Below are 11,419 nucleotides of genomic sequence, written 5' to 3'. Positions count from 1 at the left end.
GGGGCTAAGAGGGATGCTATGGTCTTTACCGTACCTTTAAAATAGGCAATCTGACCCCGAACATAGACTTAGTTTTTCACAGACATGTTTTTCTTTCAGAAGTCACTTAAGGTTTTTCTTTTTTATTTTGTTTTTCCCTTTAAAAATAAAACAAAAATAAGTGGCAACTCCAAGTCTTTTTCTAAAAATCACATTTTCACCAAACCAATAAAAAAGCGAGTTTTGTCATCGAGTGGGAACGCATCGAGCGAAATGCGGGGTCCATAAACGATTTTTTTAATAAAAAATCTATAAATTGATTTTTAAGTAAACGGTCCTAGAACCCTTTTTAATAAAAAAAAATTTTTAAATGTTTTTCTATTAAATAAAGAGTCTAGATTTTTTTTATTAAATAAGAGGAACTAGAAACCTTTTTTTTATTATTAAGTAAACCATCCTAAAATCAGTTTTGAAAAATAAGAGGATCCATAAATCTTTTTTTATTATTAAATAATCAGTTTGGATTTTTTTTCAATAAATAAAAGGTTTAGAAATCATTTTTATTAAATAAAACAGTCTAGAAATCATGTTTAAAAAAATATTTAAAAATCCAAAAAAAAATGTTTTTAATAAAAATGAAAGAAGTCCATAATTTTATTTTTATTTTATTTAAAAAAATCTGGAAAATATTTTTAAAAAAGAGTCCAAAATGTTTTAAAATAAAAGTATATTTATTTCTAAATAATAGTCCTAATTTTATTTTATTTTTACCTGTCCTAATTATAATTTTTAATAAACCGACCAAAAATGCCTTTTTTAAGAAAAAACTATTAAAAATTTTGGAGTATTTTAAATTAAAAAAAAAATTGCAAAATCTTGATTTTTGTAAAAAAAAAATAAAAGAAAAAAAAAATCTTTGAAGATAAAATTACAAAAACCCTTTTAATTGAAGAGGTAATAAAATCCCTTCTGCATTTTTTTCCTTAAATTTTTCTCTAAAAATAATACTAACCTCTTCTAATAAATTTGATTTTCTTTGAAAATTATTGAATAAAGTTTGAAACTCTTTTTAATAAAATTGAAGAACCTATTCTTAAAATAAAGTTAAACTCATTTTGAAAAATATGCTTTTAATGAAATTAAATAAGACTCCCTTTCCATAAATAGATTGGAATTGGAAATAATTTTATAAATAGAGTTTATAAAATATATGTTTTCTTTAATAAGAATGGGATGAAAATCTTTATATATATATATATATATATATATATATATATATATATATATAATATATATATATATATATATATAAATTAAAATTGCAGAAATTATTTTTCTAATAAATTAAATAACTAAAAGAAGTGGGACTCCGATTTTTCAAAAATTAGTTTTTCATTGAGTGAGAGAATATATGTAAAAAAAATATAGATCCACAAAATTATTTTAATACAACTAAAGTGGTGTTTGATTTTTTTTTAAATTTATTATTAAATGTAATTTACTTTCAAACTTTAGATAATTTATTTTTCACTTATTTCTTATTTTTAAAATCTTTTGGATGAATAGAAAAAAACTTAAATATTTGACTTTAATTCAAGCAGTTAAAAATAATTTTTTAAAACAATCAAAATATAATCTCAACATGAACCTCACCTTATTAATACTTAATATTTAATAAAAATACAAACAATGAAATAAGTTTAACCTTCAAATTACAAAAGAGTTATATGAATCGACATAATTATGACATGATTATTCCTAACCCAAAGTCACTAAGATTTGAGTCAATAACACATGAGATTCCAAGTCAACGATTTACTTTCCCTCTCTTCCTTCCTATCGTGTTTTTGTCGGTGGCTAATCTGCAGACGCGTTTTCTTCATGGAAAATTTAGGAAGATTTTGATTTCCTCTCCATTGACTTTGGTATACTTGAGAAGCTAACAATTGTTTGTCCAACAAACGCTGACGTTGACCGTTAATAACTGGTTGACCCTTTTCCACCCACTCCACTTCACAAATTTAATTTTTGATATTTAGGTTTTATTATTTAATTTTTACTTTTAAGTATTAAATTGCTACTAAAAATTATTAGTTTATTCTTCTACAAATATTACTGGGCATTATTTGTTAAGCTCCAAGGTATAATAACCCCAAATGTAAAACAAATTTGATGTGTTTTTAATATTTAAAAATATATATATTCTAAGCAAATAATTAGAAATGTATAAAACATTTTTTAATATTTATATTATATACATCACTTTCAGGGAAAATATTTTTTTTAAAAAAAAAAAAACTATTTTTCATATTAGAGTTGTCAAATTCAATTTTGTTAATGACAACCTATTAACTATTTTTAAGAGTTGTTATCAAAAACTATTTTTGAAAATATTCCCAGAAGGAGTTGAACCATTAAATGCTCAAAAAGATCAAACAGAATCTCTTTTGGTTTCTACAAAGTAGTTACACAAATGTGCACTCAAAGAGACCAGATGTACAACATTGCTTCCCTTATTTGTCCACACCACTTTGTACCACAAAAAGAAAATAATAATAATAATAAAAAAATAAAATAAAAACTGCTTTACTGTCTGCAAGGGCACATGGCTTTTTTAACCGGAAAACAAATTGGCAATGTCAGAGGCATTTCAGCATTCCTGTGAAGAGAAGTTTGCTCAGGAACCAGAATTTCAAACAAGCCAATCTAAGTCAGTTGTCTCGTCAATCATCAAATTGGTGAAATTGTGATCTTCCCACAGATGGGCCTTTTCTGTGTCACAGATTACTTTCAACTGCTTGATACGCATGATTGATGGTGGCAACTCTCTCAGTCTTGAGCACCTTCTCATGTAGAGCTTTCTCAATCTGCACAACTCACCCATTTGTTTTGGCAGTTCTCATTCGAAAACAACCATTATATCAAGAAAAGTCAAGTTGTGGAGGCTGCATTGAGTCTGGCAATCCCATAGTTTTGTGCAGGCATGAAGCCTCAGCACCTCCAGATTTCCCAGCCTCCCATCCCTTCTGGCAGTGTAGATGGCTTATGGCAGTTGGAGATGCTGAGCTTCCTTAGCTGTACTAAATCACAGAGCCACTCAGGTAACCCCACCAAGTCATTGCAGGAATCAATATTTATTTCCTTAAGATTAGGCAACATAACAGGCATCTGGATTGCACTACTGTTAAAAGCCTGATTGATCTTACACATAACCAAGGTTATTTTCTCCAAATTCTTTAACTCTACCATGGTGTTGCAGAGGGTGGGATTGAAACCCGCTCTAACCTGATTCTCCTTAGACTGGATAAAGAACCGAGGACAGAAAAATTAGTCAGCTCAGGAATGGAGAAACCATAATTTGTTAATACCAAGACCTTCAACTTATCCATTCGCTTCATGAACTCTGGTAGTGTGTAGTTGTTTTCCCTTGTCTGAAAGTTGAGTATCAGGACCTCCACTTCAGGCACTTGCATGTCGCACCAGCTTGAGGAGAACATTTCGTCTACACAAGTACCCTATAACATGTGAGGGGATGGGGAGAATAAAGAATATATAGCAAATTGGTAGGTGCATTCTAAGAGAGCAAACCTGTGGAGATAGACAGAAGGCGAGCCTTGATGCAGGGTTGTTTTTCTTCTGTCCACCAATCAGGGAGCTCGTTTCCACTGAAATCCAAGATTAGTCTTTTCCTCTCTTCCATGGGCTCCTGGCTGCTCTGACGAATGGCCAGTTCTCTCAGAAGATCATGTTGCAAGACAAAGGCGTCGTCATAGCAGCCTTCAACCTCTGTTGCGCCTTTCCTGGGAGCGGGCAGAAATCGATTGCTCAGGGAAAGGTTGTTACAGAATTTGTAAATAAGCTATCAAGTCAAGTTCAACTATCAAACATTCAAGAAGCTATAAGGGTGTCATTAACTGAATAAAATTTTGATTAATCACGAAGACTAAATATTATAGAATCAGTGTAGGATATGAATAGTGAACAAACCAATATATAAGAAGACAAATGAGAAAAGGGTAGTCACCCCATACCTTGTGACTACCAGATTAAGCAGATTCTGTAAGGAGAGTTTATAAGTCTGGAATAGCATGCACGCCATTTTTATCGGTTTGTACAATTCTGCCCACATATCTATAAGAGCCGTGACAGGTATTTTTTTATCCTCAGGAAACGAGCCCAGGTCCATAAAGCACTCCTTCAGCTTATCATTCAAGGAAGCTAAGCTACTTTGGAGGCAATCAAGAAGACCTTCCCAGATTCCAAAATGGATTGACCTTCCGACCATTCCAGCAGTCTGCTTTCCAGATCTCTACAGGTAGCCCACAGAGTGATCGGCTACAACTTGGAGGGCCAGAGGGAATCCACCGCATCTTTTCACAATCTGCAAATCAACTCCACCAAATAAATCAGTTATACCTTGAAAGTAAAGAAGTAGTTTTATAATCTTCACTCAAATGATTGAGAAATCACCTCCTTCACAAGATCTTCATCAAAATCTTCATCCAGCGTGAAATCCCCATCTGTGGGGAATGCTGAGTGCCGAAAAAGTTTCATGGCTTCTTCACCATGCAACAAGTCCAGTTTGTAGGCAGAGCCAAAGCCTGGAAATTGTATCTTGATGTAACCAGAATCCTGCATTCCGGTATTTAAACTCAAACTCTGAAGAGGGAATTCAGGTTCAACCCTAATATCAGGGCCACCCCAAACATCATCGAGGACCAACAGTACAGGAGCTTTTTCTGCTTGTTTTTTCAGCAGTTGTTCCAACGGATGATCGCATCTTGATCAGTTTGAAACTCTGGCACCCGGCTATGATTATGTTCAAATAGTTTCCGTACCATGAGTTTGATGTTGGGCACCTTAGATACGTGACAAAGAAGATGTTGTCCTTAAATTTTCTGTTCAAACAACATGTAAGAAGGAACCAATCAATGAATTGGAAGCATCAAATAATACAGTTCTTCTAAGTAATTTTTTCATTCGGAGAGCGATTACCCTTTGGCCTATATAAAATATGAAAGTTTTGGCATTGACTTATTGTCAAAATCTAGCCCCCATAAGATTAGTTTTTACCAATTCATTTCGATATTCAAAGCCTGTTGGTAAGATATCGATAAACAATCCAAAAACCAAGGTTCAAATCCGGGGTTAGGGAAAAAAAGTACCATTTCCTACTGGAGGAGGACCTCCCCCAAATTAGGGACAGAGAAAAAGACACAATTGGATACCTTTAACCTCCGGGTCTTGGCAAAGTTTTTGAACGAGCGTGGTTTTCCCACATCCTCCAGGAGCCGACACCACAACCACAGATTCTTTGAACAGCAGCTCTTTCACTACGTCAGGGGCGCATCCAGTCCCACCTGTAAAATCTGGGGGTTTAGGGCATAGCAACCTCCCGAACCCAAAAATCCAATTTGACAGACACCTCACCAGTCAGATTTCAATTGAGATTGAAGAAGGGCCAAAATCTCCTGTGTTATTCAATTGTTCCAGCGGCATACCAAACTGGAAGAGGAGAAGAAGCGACTCGTAAAAGGCATTAACCTTACCTTCGTATTTCCTTTATTGATCAGCCAATGGCCCTATCGTGTTTTTGAATAAGCTTCTCGCCTTCTTCATACAGCTGTATTAGCTGCTTCTCGCTCTCCCCTTTGGACCATCCCTCTCTCCGCTCAATTGTTTGATCTGATGAACGGTCGGCCCTATGAGTTTCAGAATGGATCTGACTGTTTTAAGATCTCACGAACGAAGCTGCCTTCTTTACTCATCGAAAATGGGTTTTTATCAATTCTCCAGTGACTTTTCCAGAACGGCTTGTCCAAGAATTTCCATATCGAGAATTCGACTCAGCAGAAATGGGGTTTTAGCTCTCCAAAAAACAAGACACCCTCAACCAAAAGATTCAAAATCAAATTCTTTCCTTTTCCTGGGTTTGCTGGGCACGCAAACAGATCTGGAGATGGTCAGTTATAATTTCTGCAGCTGTAACTAAAGGCACCGGTTTTAAGATGCAGAGGAAGCTTCTACTTACATTCGTGTCGTCAAAGACTTAAAGGCCAAGGAATGCGACTCCGGCAGAGGAAGCTTTACCTACATTCGTAGTGGAGACTGAAGTCAATCCAATTCCAGTATTTAAACAAATTTCCTGCCAATTGGACGATGTAGTTTTACAAAGACGACACAACAGGATACGTTATTCGGTTTAATAAACATACAACTCTTTAATTGACATGATGTCAACACGATTACACTAATTCATTTAGAGCCGTTTGAATTTTTAGAAACGTTTTAAATTTTAAAAACTTATATTTTAAGTGTTAAAAAAACTAAAAACGTTTTTTAAAATCACTGTAAAACAGACTCTTAAACTAACTCAAATTCTATGATAACCATTAAATTAGACAATTATTTCCATATATGAGAGATGTTAATTTAATGTTAATTGTCTTGTCAAAAAGTAGATAAAAAAAAAAAAAAAAAAAGACATTGAGTGAGAAGCATTAGCTAAATTAAATACACCCAAATATACCATACTAAGCTATCCACTACATGCAATACTTAATTCGATGCAATAAAATTTAACATTATTAGTTAACGGTAAAATAATATAAATATCAAATTAAAAGTATATTTAGTCATGAAGTTAACATTTCATGCTCTTTTCCATAATTTTTTTTTCAATATTCTTTACTTATCTAGAAATAATTAAATTATTTATTAATTTACATATACTTTAATTAAAAAAAATATATATGATCTATACAATGAGAATGAAAAATGATTTATCATAAGTAATCCACACTAAAAGATAAATAATTAATTTAAAATTAGTTGTTTGATAGATAAGTACAAATTGTTGATGTATTAGGTTTAGATAGCAATTTTGTTAATTTCTTATTAATTAGGATGTAATATAATTTCTTGGGTCTTATACATGTGAATATATATATATATATATATATATATATATATATATATATATATATATATATATATATATATAAGGCAAAGAGTTAGTTCATAACATCGAAGTCTAAAATTAGAAGGCTAGGAAGGATATTAACGGCTAGTTCGGAAGGTTCTAAAAGAAAGCCTAGTCTTTGGGCATTGCTTGAACTAAGTCAAGCTTGGGTTAAGTTAAGTAAAATGACCCCATTGCACACTTTTTATTTTATTTTATTTTTTTACTTTTTACTAAAAACAACTTGCTTTCAAATTTCAGTTCACTTGTTTTTTCACTTTTTGTTAACTTATTAACTATTTCTCAAATTTTTTTATTGAATAGAAAATATAAAAATATTTGACTTTTTTTAATACTAAAAATAACCAATTGGTTTTTTTATAACTTCTTAGTACTTAATAGAAATATAATATTAAAAAAAACTTAATACATAATGCTATTAAGCAATATTTAGTTTTAAGTTCTATTTAGAATTAATTAAAACAAACAAACAACACCTGAGTTAGGATTGCATATTTTTGTTTAAACAGTAAAACATTTATCTATGAGTCTTAATTGACTCCATACTTTACATGTACATATTTAATATTTGATTTATAGATTACTTGCAATTATTTCAAGTTATTTTTAAAACTAAAATATTTATTAAAGAATTTAAAACATTAAGCTTCACTTGATTTAGAATCTATTTATTTAATGAGAAAATTTAGAAAATATAGTTGTGTGCATAGAAAAAATGGTAAATAAGGTGAATTAAGTTACAGGAGATTTATAAAATAGGTATAATTAAGAAAAAAAACTATTGTTCTCCATTTCACTCTTTTTAAAAAATTGTTTTAAAAGAGCAACTTAGAATAGACCCATAAATATTTAAAAACATTTTTTTTTTTTGGCTATAAAAACAAAAACTATCTTAAATCACGTTGCTAAATAGGCTTTTAGTTATTTTTGTATAAAATATAAAAACTCTTTAGAACTTTTATTAAAAAGTAATAGTTTTCAAAAACTATTTAAAAATTTTGGAGATTTGAAAATTTTCAATGCCTCAAATTTTAAATTAAATTTTAAGTACATAAAGTAAACAAATCCTTTTTATGTAGGTAGGAGTTTTTATTTGTTATATAAAATGTATTACTATTCTCTATTTTTAAAAATGAAAAAATAGAAATTTATCTAAATTAGACCTAAGAAAAATATTTTTTAATATTTGAATACAAGGAAAATATAGTAAGGAAATCATTTTTACTAATAATTTTTAATATTTAAATCATTTTCTTATGTTTGGACATTGTGGAACATGATGAAGAAAAATATTAAAGAAAAGATGAGTAAAAATGTTAAAAGATTTTTCTTTTGCATTTTTCTTAAATAAAGGTGAGAAAAATTGAAAAAAAAAAAGTACATTTTGAAGTAATATCTCAAATATAGAACACACGTACATGGAGGGAGGTGAATAGGTGTTATTCACCAATTTAAAAGATCTCCCAACACAAGTTATCTAAACTAAAAGATTTTTTTACAATTTTTCCTTTTCTTTACAAATACTTTCAAATGCAAAGTAAAGATCACATGCAACTATGAATGCAACAACACTCCCCAACAAGATTAAAATGTTAGTCACATGCACATGTTCCAACACTCTCCAAGACAATTCCTTAAATCAATTTATGATTAAAACCAATAGTATAATATCTCAAATATACCAATGAACAATATTCAAAAAAGCATTCAAATTACCCAAAGACAACTCATATCTATTTCATCTCAACATTCAACCAAGTATTATATGCTCAAATTATCAAAGATAGCTAGAAACTGAAAATGAAATTAAGAGGAGCATGAGAGACAATGAGACAACATTAAAATTTACTTGGAAAAGTCCGAGGTAAAAAAACCATGGGCCTACAACCAATAAAAATTTCCCACTATGAAGAGCAATCCAGATGTACATGGATTTACCTAACTCAAGATCTCCAATCCCTCACGGACTACTTGACAAGCACCTTCTCACCTCACCATCACGCCTTCATCTTTAAGAACATGTTTGGAGTCCTTCCCAAGCTTGATCTCGACCTTCTCCTTGAAACTCCAACAAGAAGAAGATGGGTTTTCACCCAAATTCAAATGATTGAGAGATGAATGTTCAATGAACTCAACCCATTTTTTTTTCAAAAAAATCATTAAAAGATTGGTTTGAAGACTTGTACGAAATTTTATTGGAAAGCAAACAACCTCAAAAAGGAAAGAGAACCAAGAACTCAAGGCATGACAGTTGCTCTTTGTTTTGCATAAATAGGAAATTTTCTTTTTAAAAGGGGATGAGACCCTTAATCCAATGGTCAAAAAAAGATAAAAGAAAAGGTAACTTGAATCGATCTGCCCCTACATTTGGATTGATCCAGAAACAAGGCAACATCAAACTTTTAGCAAAAACTATTTTTCCCATGCTTCCCTAACTCTTTTAAAGTGATTCAAGACAATCATCATTTTGAAAATAGGGCTGATTCAAATTCATTCAACACAAACTCAACTACTTACCTTAGTCTCTTAACAAATCCAATGTCTTGATCTTCATTTGGCAAGCAGTCCGACAACGGATTTAGAGAACCATAGCTAGTAGACACTTAGGTATTTTGTCTGAAATTCTCAACCTAGTTGCAACACTTACAATCTCCCCATTTGGCAATTCTAAGACAAAACCCTATACAACACGAATGAGCACAAGCAAGTAAGCCCCACCCAACTCTCATACAAAGCCACTCACTTACTCACTCAAAACTACACCTTAGGTACTACAAAACCTACAAATAAATCTCAAGAAAACCATTAGTAGCGCTTGTAAGAAACAATTAAATGTACACAATATTTTCAAATATCTCCAAAAATTTCAAATGAATTCTCATAAGAATATCCATATTCAAACATAGAACTATTGTTGGCATCTTAGATCTAAGCAACAGAAACAATACAAAATTTTTTAAAAATTATCTTTTAGGGTTAAAGTACTAACATTTAGGTTTGGATGTTCCCAAACCTTAAATTCCAAGTGTTGAAGACAATCTTGAAGTTGCTAGAAGTCTCATAAACCCACAATCTTCCACCCGATGACTCAACCTTATTCTTGGCACACTTCCAGTGGGAGGGAAAATAGGGTAGAGACTATGGCTTTCTTTCTCTCTAGATGGTGGAAGACAAAAACGATGGAAACCTTAACCCCAATGGGGTATTTAGGGTTCCTAATTGAGCCTAAGTGACTTGAGCCCACATAGGCTTGGGTCATTGAATCTAGCCCAAAATGGGTTTTAATTGATTAATAAACTCAATTAAGCTTACTGATCAATTAATTAGCCTAATCTATAGACCTTGTTCACTTACCCATGTGCAATCTTACATAATTACCAAAATGCCTTTATGCATAAAAGTGAACCTAGAGTCAATCTGACCCTCATAATTTGTACCAACAAGGTATATGAGCTTAGAGCGTGGACTATTGGGGCCCATAGGGGTACTGACTCCCTCTTAATCTAATTCTGAAGTTGATTCAACATCCCACTACAAAGAATCAACTGATCTTCAATATCCCATGTAAATAACAATTAGACACTAACCTACTATCCATTGCGTTCAATCTCCCTATGAATTGGTGTCTATAGTCTAACAAGTTGAAAGCTAGCATCCTTTTAAGACTATCTCTACTATCCTTGAGTTACAAATCCTCCAATTATGTATTTAACTGACATGTCTTAGCTCTCAAAGAGTCTATGTTTCCTTCAATGAAACTTAAAGAATTACTATGGTCATAGTTTCCATTAATACACCTCCTTAGAATCACCCAAGAGAACTGACTGTCTCAATCCCATGAAATATCACGGTACATCTATTAAGAATACCTATTTCTACCAACTTCCATCAACAGTGACCTAATCCACAGGAAATATGTGACCAGCTAACAATCTCATCTGTAAGTCAAATCCATTACAAACTTTAGCACAAGCTCAATATTCTCTCAAGGTTGAGAAATAACACAATGAAACAGCTTGGTGAGGTTATGACTACTTGATAGTCTTAAGTCATGACTTACTGTAGGTCTTGTCTAATGTGTAACGATATACACTAGTGCATTCACCATGAGAAACCCATCCTGATAGCCAAGACTAGTCATCTCTCCAATTAGGTGATGGTGCACTATAGCCTCTAGTGTGTTGCCTAGACCCATGAATCAACTATGAACAAGTCATCTATTTTCAAGGAACCCATGACTTAGATCTTCCATGCAACTCCTTAATGCACCCAAGTCACGTACAATGCAAAAGATGTGGACAAGAATGCTCATAAAGTGTAGTGCGTGGAATAAGGATAAATAAAATTAAAACTAGAGTATCAATAAATAAATAATGAATTACAAATCTATTACATCATGTCATGCTTTTAAGGGCTCAATCTTAACAAATATATCCATTCAGAATGATCAAATATGTC

The 11,419-nt window shown here is 31.9% G+C and overlaps 1 pseudogene; it reads right to left on the bottom strand.

Moving 5' to 3' along the window:
- Positions 1 to 2,540: 2,540 nt before the first annotated feature.
- On the bottom strand, positions 2,541 to 10,559 carry LOC117923876 (annotated as a pseudogene).
- Positions 10,560 to 11,419: the final 860 nt, after the last annotated feature.

The sequence above is a fragment of the Vitis riparia genome, chromosome 10, assembly GCF_004353265.1.
Source record: "Vitis riparia cultivar Riparia Gloire de Montpellier isolate 1030 chromosome 10, EGFV_Vit.rip_1.0, whole genome shotgun sequence".
Taxonomy (NCBI): Eukaryota; Viridiplantae; Streptophyta; class Magnoliopsida; order Vitales; family Vitaceae; genus Vitis; species Vitis riparia.
This window is presented reverse-complemented; position numbering and strand designations above follow the sequence as displayed.